Below are 13,470 nucleotides of genomic sequence, written 5' to 3'. Positions count from 1 at the left end.
CTGGACTCAAAAATGGGGCGAAGCTCACGTCATTTTTTTTTTTAAATTATTTCATGAAATTCATGAAATAATTTAAAAAAAAAGGGCTTCCCTATATTTTTGGTTCCCAGCCGGGTACAAATAGGCAGCTGGGGGTTGGGGGCAGCCCGTACCTGCCTGCTGTACCCGGCTAGCATACAAAAATATGGCGAAGCCCACGTCATTTTTTTTTTTGGGGGGCAAAGAAATCCTGCATACAGTCCTGGAAGGAGGATGCTGAGCCTTGTAGTTCGACAGCTGCTGTCTGCTCTCCTGCATACACTATTGGATGGAGGATGCTGAGCCTTGTAGTTCGACAGCTGCTGTCTGCTGTCCTGCATACACTATTGGATCGAGGATGCTGAGCCTTGTAGTTCTGCAGCTGTCTGCTCTTCTGCATACACTAGTGGAGAATGAAGAACACATTGAAGAAGGAAATGACATCAGACCTTTTTTTTTTGTTCACTGATAAAAAACGCATAAGGACGCAGTGAGCAAAAACGCAGCAAAACGCAGCAAAAAAACGCACCAAATCGCGGCAAAACGCGTGCGTTTTTGCCGCGTTTTTTCGACGCAGGTGCGTTTTTGTGCGTTTTTAGCGGCCAAAAACGCACAAAAACGCAGCGTCAAAAAAACGCAGTGTGTGCACATAGCCTTAATTGTTCTTCTGTTTCCGTTGAAACAAATGCAGCATTAAAACATTATTATGTCTGCTTGGTTGTTTGCTTTGTGGATTATATAAAGCGTGCCCAATTGAAAAGGGATAAGACCAACATACAGTGGATCCATACAGCTATTTTACTACAAGGCTGGAGCTCAGCTGTCACTAAGGCAATGAGACTGCATCACAATAAGTTACAGCACAAAGAGGCTAATACTTTCTGTACACATTGGCTATAATATAACGCTAAGAAAAGAAATAAAAGTTCCTTTTCTAGAACAGGCATTATCATTTTATATACATACATTTTTTTTTATTCTCTTTACAAATGTGTGTGTAGTTTACCAAACTGTAAAAAAGCCATAATAATAATAATAATAATAATAATAGTAATAATAATGTGTAATACCGAATACACCACAGATCATTGTAGGTATTGCTTTCTAATTATAGTCAGTATCATTATATTAGTGCCATATTGTGCCGGTGATAAAAAAATAAGTTAGACGTCATTTTACATAAAGTACAGAAAATACATATCAGGATTTAATAATGATTTAAAGCATTTCGAACATGAAGAACCTATAGACATATAGCTTATATAAATGAATAAATATTATTATATTGTATTATATGTAAAATAAGAAATAATTAACGACTTAAGAAGATATAGATAACCAGCCCAACTTTATCATCTATCTCTCTAGCTATCCATCTATCTATTTATCTATCAATCTATCCATCCATCTATCTATCTATCTATCTATCTATCTATCTGTCTATCTATCTGTCTGTCTGTCTGTCTGTCTGTCTGTCTGTCTAACTAATAAAATAATGAAAAAATTGGAATAATGCATTGAAATATGAAAAGTCGGTACAAGGCCCCCCAACAAACCATAAATCTTTTGCTCCTATCTATCTATCTATCTATCTATCTATTAAAATGATGAAAAAATTGGAACTGCACATTGAAATATGAAAAGTTAGTGCAAAGCATTCCAACAATCCATAAATCTCTTGCTACTATCTATCTATCTATCTATCCATCTATCATCTATCCCTTTATCTATCAATCTATGTTTCTATGTATCATCTATATATCTATCCATGCATCTATCTATATCCATCCATCCATCCATCCATCTATTATCTATTTATCTATCTATCCATTCATCCATCTAATAAAATAATGAAAAAATTGGAACAACGCATTAAAATATAAAAAGTCAGTACAAGGCGCCCAACAAACCATACATCTTTTGCTACTATCTATCTAAGTATCATCTATATATCTATCCATGTATCTATCTATATCCATCCATCCATCCATCCCTCTATCCATTTATTATCTATTTATCTATCTATCCATCTATCCATCCATACTGTAAAAATGCAATAAATCAAAGCATTTTCCACACAATGTAGTTATTCTTCACATGTAGTTCCTGTAATTACAGTGTACCGCAGAATTAATTTCTAGTAAAGTTTTCAAAAAAAGGAAAAGAAAAACAAAATGATTCCTACCTTTGATAAGGAGAAACCGCAACATCTGACCTGATCTAAAAGTTGTTTTCTTTTATACCTAGAAGTCACAACATACAAGTAGCGTTATTATAATATCCAACTCTCCAGCCTGAATGGTGGCTACAGCCGAGCCTTGCTAGACTGATACCAGACAGAAGCTACACAGAAGAAGACACTGTGGCACTAGAGTCATTTTGTCTTCATGTTAGAAGTCTGAAGTGTGGATTCTCCCTGCTGTTCCCCTCCTCTTTCTCCCCGTCAGGGGGAAGGCGGCCAAATGGCAGGGATAGTGATTCATCATTGGTCTATGACAGCTGCAAAATGGATTACCCCTCCCCCAATCAACATGCAAAGCAGTTTTTCTAAGGTAGCTGGTACAAGGTGCATGGATAAGGTAGCTATTAACAATAATCATGCTGAACAGACGTAGACGAGGCATTAAACCAAGAGCAGCATCCTTGAAGACTCCCTCATCTCTTGTGATCACTGAATCCTATTTCCCCCTCAGACACTTTTATTCTTGACAGTCTCCTAAATTTATCATACAACTTTCTTCTCATTTAAAAATGTACAGCTCAATTTCCAGGTTTGCTAAGGGAAATGGAGGAATGGGGCTGTAATTTGTAATGTGATTGTACAGTCCTTCCATTTTTCTCGTCCTAATTGGGAAAACCTGAAAACCGCACATGAGGTAAACACCGAAAATGCAGAGTAAACAAGTGTAAACTTCTATGTTGTTTAATCAGGACTTGCTTTAGAAAACCACCGCACTATGTTTCCTTTCACAGAGAGGATGACTCAGTTTCTGTGTATTTGTATAAGTGAGTTTGCAGTTTGTATGTATATAATAGAGCGGCGAGGATTCTTTTCTCACTTTTGTGCGTGGCATTGTGGATCTCACGCATATTGCCTTTAACCTGGATAGAGACGGACTCAGAGATTGGATCTCCGGTACGTTTGGTAGGAAGGTTTTAAGATCAGTGGCCTGTTGATGACATTCATTAATGCAGGCAGTGTATATGGGAAAACAGGTGATAAGGAGCAAGGTGTAGAAAGACTTCAGGTTCAGGAAGCACAAACAAACTTTTCATAGGCAACAGGAACATATTGTCTATAGCCCTGCGCCCGGAAACTTTGATGTGTGCCTCCATTCATTCTCTGCTGATGGCTCTTTGATGCTTTCAGCACAAACGGTAGAGATGAGGTATTTTAAGTGCAATTTGGTCTGTTGAGATAAATTCACTTTTTTATCCTTTTACTAATGCATATTATTTCCTAAACATTCCTGTTTTACTCAAGAATTGCCAATTTAGAGATACATGTTTCTACTCCACTTACATTATCCGCAAGCTCCCTCTTGTAAATCCTTATGTAGTGTAAATTAACAGTATTAACTCAGCACTGACATTAATTCTCTTATACGAGGGCAATATATATGTATAGTAATGTGTGTATAGGGTAGATAGACTGAATCTTATAGATTTTTTTTTAAAAAGACAGGACTTACTTTTTATGTTAATATTTTTATCATTATATGTGTATAGTAATGGATGGAGCGATGATAGATACATAGATAGATGGATAGATAATAGATAGATAGATAGATGATAGATAGATAGATAGATAGATTGAAGAGATTGTTGAATAGGTAACTTATATGACAGATGACTGATGAATAGAGAGCTAAGTCAGCTAGGCCTGAAAAACAAATTAACCTATATATGCATAAAATGTGTTTGCACATGATAATGGATAAATTATAGATGACAGATAGCTGATAGATAGATAGATAGATAGATAGATAAAATGTTGTTAACTAGATAGGCAGATCAACTAGGCCAGTAAATGAATTTAGCCGATGTAAACATAAAATGTCTGAAGAAATAAAAGAAGGAAAGAGAAAAAGAAAAAGAGAAAGAAAAGAAAGCATGAAAAAGAGAGAAAGAAAGTTAGAAAGAAAAGAAAGCAAAGAAAGAAAAGAGTGAAAAAGAGAGAAAAGGAATGAAAAGAGAAAGAGTGAAAGGAAGGAAAGAAAGAACGAAAGAAAGAAAGAAAGAACGAAAGAAAGAAAGAAAGAAAGAAAGAAAGAAAGAAAGAAAGAAAGAAAGAAAGAAAGAAAGAAAGAAAGAAAGAAAAAGAAAATATAGGCTTGCAGGATATAAAGATTAAATGTTGGATGGAGAGATGAACAAATCAATAAAAAAGCAAAAAGTTAAGGATAGATGGGAAGGTAGATAAATAGATGGATAGATGGATAGATAGATGGATTGATAGATGATGGATAGATAGATAGATAGATAGATAGACAGATGGATAGATGGATAGATAGATAATAAATAGATAGATAGATAGAAAGTTGTTGAACAGATAGGCAGATTAACTAGGCCTGTAAATGACTTTAGAGCTTATGTAAATACAAAATGTGTGAAGAAAAGAAAGAAAGAAAGAAAGAAAGAAAGAAAGAAAATAAGCTTACAGGATATATAGATATAAATGCTGGATGAAGAGATGAACAGATCAATACATAAGTAGAAATGTAGCAGGTAGATAGATAGATAGATCAATGGATAGATAGATAGACAGATAGATAGATAGACAGATAGATAGATAGATAGATAGAGGGATAGATAGATAGATAAATAGATGGATGATAGATAGATGAATGGAGAGAGGGATAAAGAGATAGATGGCTAGATAATAGATTGATAGATAGATAAAGAGATTAAATGTATTATTCTAGATGAATTTGCTATACAAAACACATTACTATATCAAACATGCAAACACAAACTCACCAATGCAAAAACACACTTACCCACTCGTATATAGATACATTTAAAAAAAGAAAACAAGATATCCAAGTGTATTTAAATGAGTCTTTAAACCATGTGTTCTGTGTTACCAGATTAAGAAGAAATGACTCCTTAATCAAAATAACTTTAAGACAACTAATCCTCACTTAGGCTGGTCAGCTGAATCCACATAGTGGCCCAGAGAAAATAAATGGACTCTTAAGAATGTGAAGGCAGACAACAATTAGACACAGATGTGAGCAAAATTAGTTACAGTTTACAAAATGCTACACTTCACATGCCCCCCCAACCTTCATGCGCTCTCTGTCCGTCCATGGTAAAAAATGATGATGTTGAAGAGGGGGGGTAGAACGCTAGACAGGGAGAATTCATCTCTGGTAGTGCTGACATGTATTTTTTCACCACTGTATGTGTTATTCTAAAGTGATCCCACACTTATTACTTGATAAGTGATAGACACATTGGCTGTTTCCATTATACAGGAAGTCTATGCGAGCTTACAACATAAAGAAAAATATAGAAGAAAAAATATAGTAGTCCTGTTCCTCAATATGGGGACTGTATTTTTTTGCCAGCATCAGCCTCTGACACAGAACATCAGGGGCAGGATCCTCGGATGTAAATTTAGGGCCAGCAAATTCAAGCACTGATTAGTTAATGAGGTAGTTAAGTCGCCTGTTTTTACTAATTAAACACATAATTCTTCACAGATGGACCTGCCTCTGATTGGCTGACAGAATCATTTTTGTTAACCTGTGTAAGGCTGGGAAAAATTATAGGGGTGTTTCAAGGCCCTGTGGGGACGGAGGGGTTAAACTTTGCCTGGTATCCCACCAATCCATTGAATAGCCACATTAAATCTGTTAATACCATGCACTTCAACCTCCAAAAATTATTTCCAGAAGGCAGACTTGCTACGCGAGATCATCAAACAAGGCTTTAGGTTCACATTTTCTCACATTTTCCCTACCACAGAGCTCAGGATGCGGAGCAGAATTCATGACTTTTACTGTGTTTATTATACTTTGTAAAATTACAAAATCAAAAGCGTCTGACAGCAAAACTCCGGATCAGGCCAAAAAAGTTAATAACGTTCTGTGAAACGTAAACTGTAAATGGGAAAGGATTGGAAATTTCAAAGCAAAAGCAGAATCTACACAAATTATGGGTTTTGAAGCCTTGTATTTTTGCTTACTTGAAGCATTTTTTTTTTATGAAATGACTATAATTTGAAATATTTTTTTTTCCAAAAGCAAGGAGATTTTCAAAATGGAAGGAGCCGTCTTATCAAAATAAATGCAGCTGACATGAAAGTAAGTGATTTTTTTTGTCGAGATTGTATTTTTTAATCTTTCCAAAGAAAACAGGAGATTTTGTAAACTCTGCATTTATTTGATAATCATATCGCACAAAAAAAAATATGCTGATATAGATTTTTTTTTTTAAACTGGCATTCATGGGGTTGTTAATTTTGCACAAAATATTTTTTTCATTTAAATTGTTTTTTTCTTTCTAATTGACTGCAATGTCTAATTTATCTAGTTTATATGTCTAACTATAAAACTATTAAATAAATGTTAAATACAAAATAGAAAAAAAGCCAAGATAAATAAAAATAATAGTTATTTTCTAACAATATTCTACATAAATGTGTATTATTGCAAAAATAAAATTGATATGTTTGATACTTTTATATTTGGCCATAAAATATGAATTCAAGTTCACTTTGATCTTTATAATAAAAGATAAAAATGTCCTTTGTAGGCCTGACTTTTGCCTTGTTTGTATGTGTATTTACATGTACATTTACACACACATGTATATATATATATATATATATATATATATATATATATATATTTGTTGAAACGGATTTTGTAGCTTTTGTTGCAAAATATTTATATTTGATTCAAAGTATAATGATAATAATTATTAGTATTACTTATTCTTATTATTTATTTGTCTTTTATGTATATGTATACATATATATATGTATATATATATATACATGTATATATATATATATATATATATAGATATATATATATATATATATAGATATATATATATATATATCTATATATATATATATATATAGATATATCATATATATAATATAAATATATATTATACATAAGATATATATATATATATATATAAAAAAAAAAATATATATATATATATATATATAGGAAGTAATAAGATTAAATAGTAGTAGTAGTAATAATAATAATAATAATAATAATTATTATTATTGTGTTATTATACTTTGAGTCAAATATAAATATTTTGCAATAAATGCTACTAAATCTACTTGAACAATCTGTATTTTGTATGTATTGATTTGCTCTAAGTTGCTTTACAAGTAATAAAAAAAGTAGAAAATCTTTTTTTTCTTTTTTTTTTTTTAAATTCTTTTTGTGTGTATACAATAGTTAACTAATTAAAATGGACAATTTTCCCTTGAAATTGATGAAAATGTTGGTGCATAAATCTATACTCACAGTAGTCTTGGTAGTCACTCTGGATGGTCTTCAGTTTTCCTCCCACACAATTCCTATAAAAGGAGATTCCAGGATAAAATAGAGCAGACTGTTACTTTGCGCTGTCCTGGGGTGAACATCAGAGCTCGGAGTTCCTTTTTCCAGAAAGAGAAACCAGAAGAAAATAGTTAAAAATCCTGATTAAAGTCCCAGGCACTGAAGCCGAGCTGCTGTGAGAGGGAGAATTGGAGAATGGAGCTTCCACATGGAGTCAGGGGCAGGGGCTGGCAGCCAGCTTGTTGCACTGCAGCACTCAGCCCCTGGCCATCACTCTGTACACCCAAGTCAGTTTCTTCCTCTGTAAATAAGATACAATCTAAGATCCTTAGACAAAGAATCCTCTTCCCTCCTATTTGTTTGGTTTCTCAAGTAGATCTGCCCATACAGCCGGAGGGCTTTTTTTTCTCCTTTTGGAAAGAAAACCACACCAATTCCCTTGTTCAGATCTTAGTGGTGGAAATCTAACAATTGGAAGTAGTGATGGTGAGCTGGAGCTCTGCGAGACAACCTTGGAGCTTCAGAAAATTGTATTATGTAAATGAATCCATAGCTGTGCCTCAGTATACAGCTGCGTGTAAAAAAAACGCCGTCTGTCAACAAGTTGTGAACTTCTTCTGTGGCTATCACTTGATATGCTAAGGTTGCATTGAGAAACTACATCTCATCAGATGGAAAACCCTATTCAGCTGAGGAGCAGGCATTTAACTGGTTACAGCTGAGAGTAAACAGAAGATAGATGGGGGGATGGATGGATGGATGGATGGACGGATTGATAGATAGATAGATAGATAGATGATGGATAGATAGATAGATGGATGGATGGATGGATGGATGGATGGATGGACGGACAGATGGATGGATGGATGGATAGATGGATAGATAGATAGATAAATGGATAGATCAATCGATAGATAGATAAATAAATAGATAGATAAATAGATAGATAAATAGATAGATAGATGATCGAGAAATAGATGGATGGATGGATAGATCAATCGATTAATGGATAGATAGATAGATAGATACAGTAGAAAGAAAGAAAGAAAGAAAGAAAGATGGATGGATGGATAGATCAATCAATAGATCAATAGATAGAGCAAGCCATCTGTTATCGTCATCAGTCCTTTGCCTGTAATTGCAATCTATTAGCCAACCAATAAAACACCCCATTATTACCATTTTCCAAGTAAACACCGCAGATGGACCCCCTCCTCCTCCGCGCACATTGTCACTGTGTAAAAGTATGGTGATGCTTGATTGTTCACCAAAACAATTGAACTGAGCTGTGCAATGTGTTGGCACGTTATAAATACATTACAATGATAAAATTTGCAAGAACAAAAAATGAAGTGAGAATGTATGACAGATGTGGTTGTGAAATATGACTCTGGACTTGGCTGTCTGGTTGTGTGTTTTCTTTTTTTTTTTCTTTTTCACCCTCAAAACAGAACACCATTCTAAATAGGACACATATACATGGATTTATGCACATATCTAGGAATCTGTATACGGTGTATATATAAGTAGTTAATGTCAACAAAAACATTGGTGAAGGAAATATCACACAATAACAGCAAACAGCAATCGATTAATCGATTGATATATTATTACTATATGTTGTGTTAAGATTCCCTTCTGAATGTCACAGGGTAATTACTAGTATAATTATTACAGTATGTTATATACTGTATGTTATATATATATATATATATATATATATATATATAGTGTTCTCTCACTGAGAGCAATCAATCATTTTTCAACTGGCTAACACGGTAACAAAACCTTTTTCTTTTAACTAAGTGTGTTATATATACACATGTATGAATATCACTATATATTATGGTGGTTACAAATTATATTATCATATATGATGGTTATTAATTGTGTACAGATGGTCACTGGGTAATTGCTAGTATGATTATTACTATATGTTATGGGAAATATTTGTATGAATATCACTGTATATTATTTATAGTAGATGCATGTATGAATTATACTGTATATTATTTATGGTAGTTACATTTATATAGAATGTAAGCCCGCGCGAAGGCAGGACCCTCTCCCCTCTGTTCCTGTCTGTCAATGTTGGTTTATTTTTTATAATTTATTATAATTTATATTTGTATTTTGTATATAAACTTCACTCATGTACAGAACCATGTCAATGGTGCTGTAGAAATAATAATAAAAATAATACTTAATAATTATAATAATAATAATAGAAATAACATCACAATAATAAAATTAATAATAATACTAATAATAATAATGATAATAATAATAATAACGGCACAATAATAAAAATAATAATAATACTAATAATAATCATGATGATGACGATTATTATTTTGTATTATGCGTCATTATTATCATAGTAATAATGATACATAATACAAAATAATAATAATTATTATTATTATTATTTTGTATTATTTATCATTATTACTATGATAATAATAACGCATAATACAAAATAATAATCATAATTATTTTTTATTATTAATATTATTATTATTATCATAACAACAATAATAATTATATTGATAATGATAATTCATAATAATAATAATAATAATAATAATAATAATAATAATAATAATAATAATAATATCAACATTACTATGCCTTATGGTAGTTATATCTATGAATATTACTGTTTGTGATGCTAATTACATCTATATATATTTTTCTACTGTATGTTACGGTCATTACTTATTCAATTTTATCAAATACATGAGAAAAGAGGACGCTAGGACAACAGAATCAGCCCCAATAATAATGCCCCTTGCCGGTGCCGTTTCAGGCTACTCCCTCTATTTTTGCACAGGAAGGCCGAGCATGTGTCACCGCCCCTTTCCCAATCATTGTTGGCTAATGTTTTGGTGAATGTACAGAGACGTTCCACCACCGATAGGAACGGTGGATGTATACTGTAACACTGTAACACTGCAGCTGAGGCCTCTTTCCCCAGATACCCCAGCAGTCTCTATGGTGTTTATGTTATTGAAACATATTCAAACATTCTAGAATATTTGTAAATAAACAAGCTAATATTTACAAGCTGTACTATATTACGTAACACTGTAATACTCTGTAATAACTATTTATAGCAATGAAGAATGTTTCAGGATTTGTCCTACCTCAGAGTTACTATTGAGTCCAAGTAGTGAAAGGGTTATGTAACGCTCTGCAGCTTGGCTGCTCTTTCCACTCTACCCCCATAGGAGGCTCCTAGTATCTACTGATATGTTTTAGTTTAGCCACCTCCAGAGAGAATAGAAAGCAGTGAGGGAGGTGAAAAGTCACTACTCATTCTAAGCTTGGAGAAGACAGAATGCAGTGCAGACGGAAACCAAAGAAAATATAGCGTGTCTCTACCTTCAGGATCACAATGATAGTGAAAGTATTGCTCCATGAAAAATGTATTATATTTAATACAATGCAATATTTAATGTTGTCTTTAAGGCCATGTGCGCTCTAGAAAGTGACTTTTTCTCAAGGAAAATCCAGACCCTCTTAACACTAGAACTACTGGACTCGTGACACCTATATAGAAATACATGGTGAAAAGTAGTCAAAATGACTACCTCAGTAGTATTAGTGTTAAAGAATCTTGCACCTGCGTTAAAAATCGCACCAAAACCGCAATGAAATCCGCGGTTTTGGATTTGGATTTGCATTTGCCGCAGATTTGCCACGGTTTTTCCGCAGGTTGGTCCCTGCAGATTTTTACCATTATCTATGGCAAAAACCGCAGGTATCTGCGGAAAAGAAGTGACATGCACATTAATTCCGCAGCGGAAAATCCACGGGTAAATCCGCAGGTATAAAAAAACGCAGTGTGCGCACAGCATTTTTTTATACCCTTAGGTTCTGATGGGGAATGACTGCAGAAATGTTGGACACATTTTCTGCAGCAAATCCACAGCAAATCCACTCTCTTTGTTTAAGCAGAATATTGCTTTCAGTGTTTGCTTCAGGCCATGGTAATTTGGTGTCACACTTCCTAACATAGGGGATCTTGTCTATAGATTACTATGAGCACAATGTAAGATAAAGGAAGAATTTTTCGGTGGTACATACTGGAATATCATTTTAACTGTGTTGAAAAGTACAGTTGACTTTCCTTTGCAGAGTAATTGATAAAAGCTGTCAATCAGTGACAAATGGGAGGCGTTAGCTTGTCGCACATGAATACCGAGGACTACTTATAAGCTTATGTATCACACTGAGAAGGCCCCTCCGGTTTAGCTAATAAAGAGTGATTTTATGAAAAACACTACATCAGCCAAAGTATGTGACCCACGGAATGGTCATCCCTGTCTCTACTAGAGATGAGCAGACCCGTCGAAGTGTGGGCTCAGCCAGACTGTAGATAAAGTTCAGTTCAGGATCTGGACTTGACCTGAACCTTGATTAAAATCACTAATTGGGTAGTTCGGCTCTATGCCCACATGCAGCCAGCCATAAACAGAGCACGTCTGAGGATGGAAAGCGGGGTTTTTTTTAGAACACATCCCATCCAAAAATATTGTATTCCCCCTGTAAGAGCCAATCAGAGACTGCAAGAGGCTTGCGCACTGACCGTATCCAAGCACAGCAATGCTCGATTGAGTGGTCAGCATCCCGAACTCAGAAAGAACCCTAACTCAGAACTTGGGCAATAATTTTTTTTAAAGTCTGTGTTAAGTGCGATCCCCAAACTTTACAGTTCAAATTCACTTATCTTTGAAGAAAACAGTAAGATTTACCGGGCAATGCTACACCACCTAATCCGTCACTATGCATGGATCATTTCCAGACCACGGAGTGTACGGGTGCACCATCCAAAAGAAAAGTCCATGTTTTCAAATCTGGTCCAGGATAGAAAAGTCAGCAACACTGTGTCTTTGTTCGTGGTTTTTTATTTTTTAAATTGCATGTGGATAGGGTACAGCATAGAGGGGAGGTGTGGAGAGGTGAATGGAGTAGGATTCTTATCTTTAGTAACTACATTATTCTGCTCTTACAGGTAGGGTTCACGTCCTCATTTTACTTGTCTTTGTTTGTGTTATTATTTGCTTCTACATTTTGGCAAATCACATTATTACTTCCACAACCCATGGACCCCTGAAAGTAAACTTGTATATCCATAGAGCCCTATATAGCGAATGTTCACACTTCCATTTCTACATTAATTTTACCTGTTCCATTTTGTGAAACATACAAATGGCATTATGTCAGAAATGAATCCTTTGCACTATTAATGTAAAAGGAAACAGAGGGATCTTATTGAATATTATGGGATTCATTACATATTGGTTTTAGAATGTAAGAAGCACATCATGCACAACTCTTTTTCTTCTGCTTTAAAAACAAAAACACCCTAATGGACACCATAATAAACAATGGGGTCTTATTGCTTTCATTTGCATTAGTAATATAATTGTTCAATTTTTGACATTATTTTATTTGTTCCTCTAACTTCAGCAGACAAACAATGTAAAAACATTGTGTGACCAGAGTTTTGAACACAGAACAGTGCTTCCATTGAGACTTAAATCAATTTGTTAATGAAGAGGCTAGTAATGAGCGAACTTGGTGATAATTGGGTTTGACAAACCAACACGAGAAAAACAAAATCGAGATTGGCGAGAGAACTTGATACCGAACAACCCCGGACAACAAAGTCCATACAAGTAAATGGAGACAAGATGTCCGGGGCTGTGAAATGGCTTTAGTAAATGCTAGCGAGCCACAAATGGAAGTTAAATGGTAGTAAGAGCAGGATAGTTATACATACCGTATTTTCTGGTGTTTCCCAGAGGATCACGCTGCTGTCAGACTCTGTTCCAGGTCTGGTAGTTAAGGTTCATGAATATTCACTGTTTTAGCCTCTGACCCTCTGTGCCATTGTCAGTGATTGGTT

At 34.3% G+C, this 13,470-nt stretch overlaps 1 protein-coding gene across 7 annotated transcripts in view; it reads right to left on the bottom strand.

The window, feature by feature from the left end:
* The window catches only part of EYA1 (EYA transcriptional coactivator and phosphatase 1), a 227,883-nt gene extending 217,157 nt beyond the window's left edge, over positions 1-10,726 (bottom strand). For 6 of the 7 annotated variants that reach the window (XM_075353181.1, XM_075353184.1, XM_075353183.1 and 3 more), the window contains exons 1-2: positions 7,521-8,106; positions 2,204-2,261 (exon numbers count right to left, since the gene is read on the bottom strand). The gene's annotated coding sequence lies outside the window, so the exon portion shown is untranslated. Of the gene's footprint in view, positions 1-2,203; positions 2,262-7,520; positions 8,107-10,702 lie in introns of those variants that run through there. The other variant, XM_075353182.1, reaches the window with a different exon arrangement.
* Between the last annotated feature and the right edge of the window lie 2,744 nt (positions 10,727-13,470).

The sequence above is a fragment of the Anomaloglossus baeobatrachus genome, chromosome 6 (assembly GCF_048569485.1).
Source record: "Anomaloglossus baeobatrachus isolate aAnoBae1 chromosome 6, aAnoBae1.hap1, whole genome shotgun sequence".
NCBI lineage: Eukaryota > Metazoa > Chordata > Amphibia > Anura > Aromobatidae > Anomaloglossus > Anomaloglossus baeobatrachus.
Note: the sequence above shows the minus strand (reverse complement) of the source record. Positions and strands in the feature narration are given on the sequence as shown.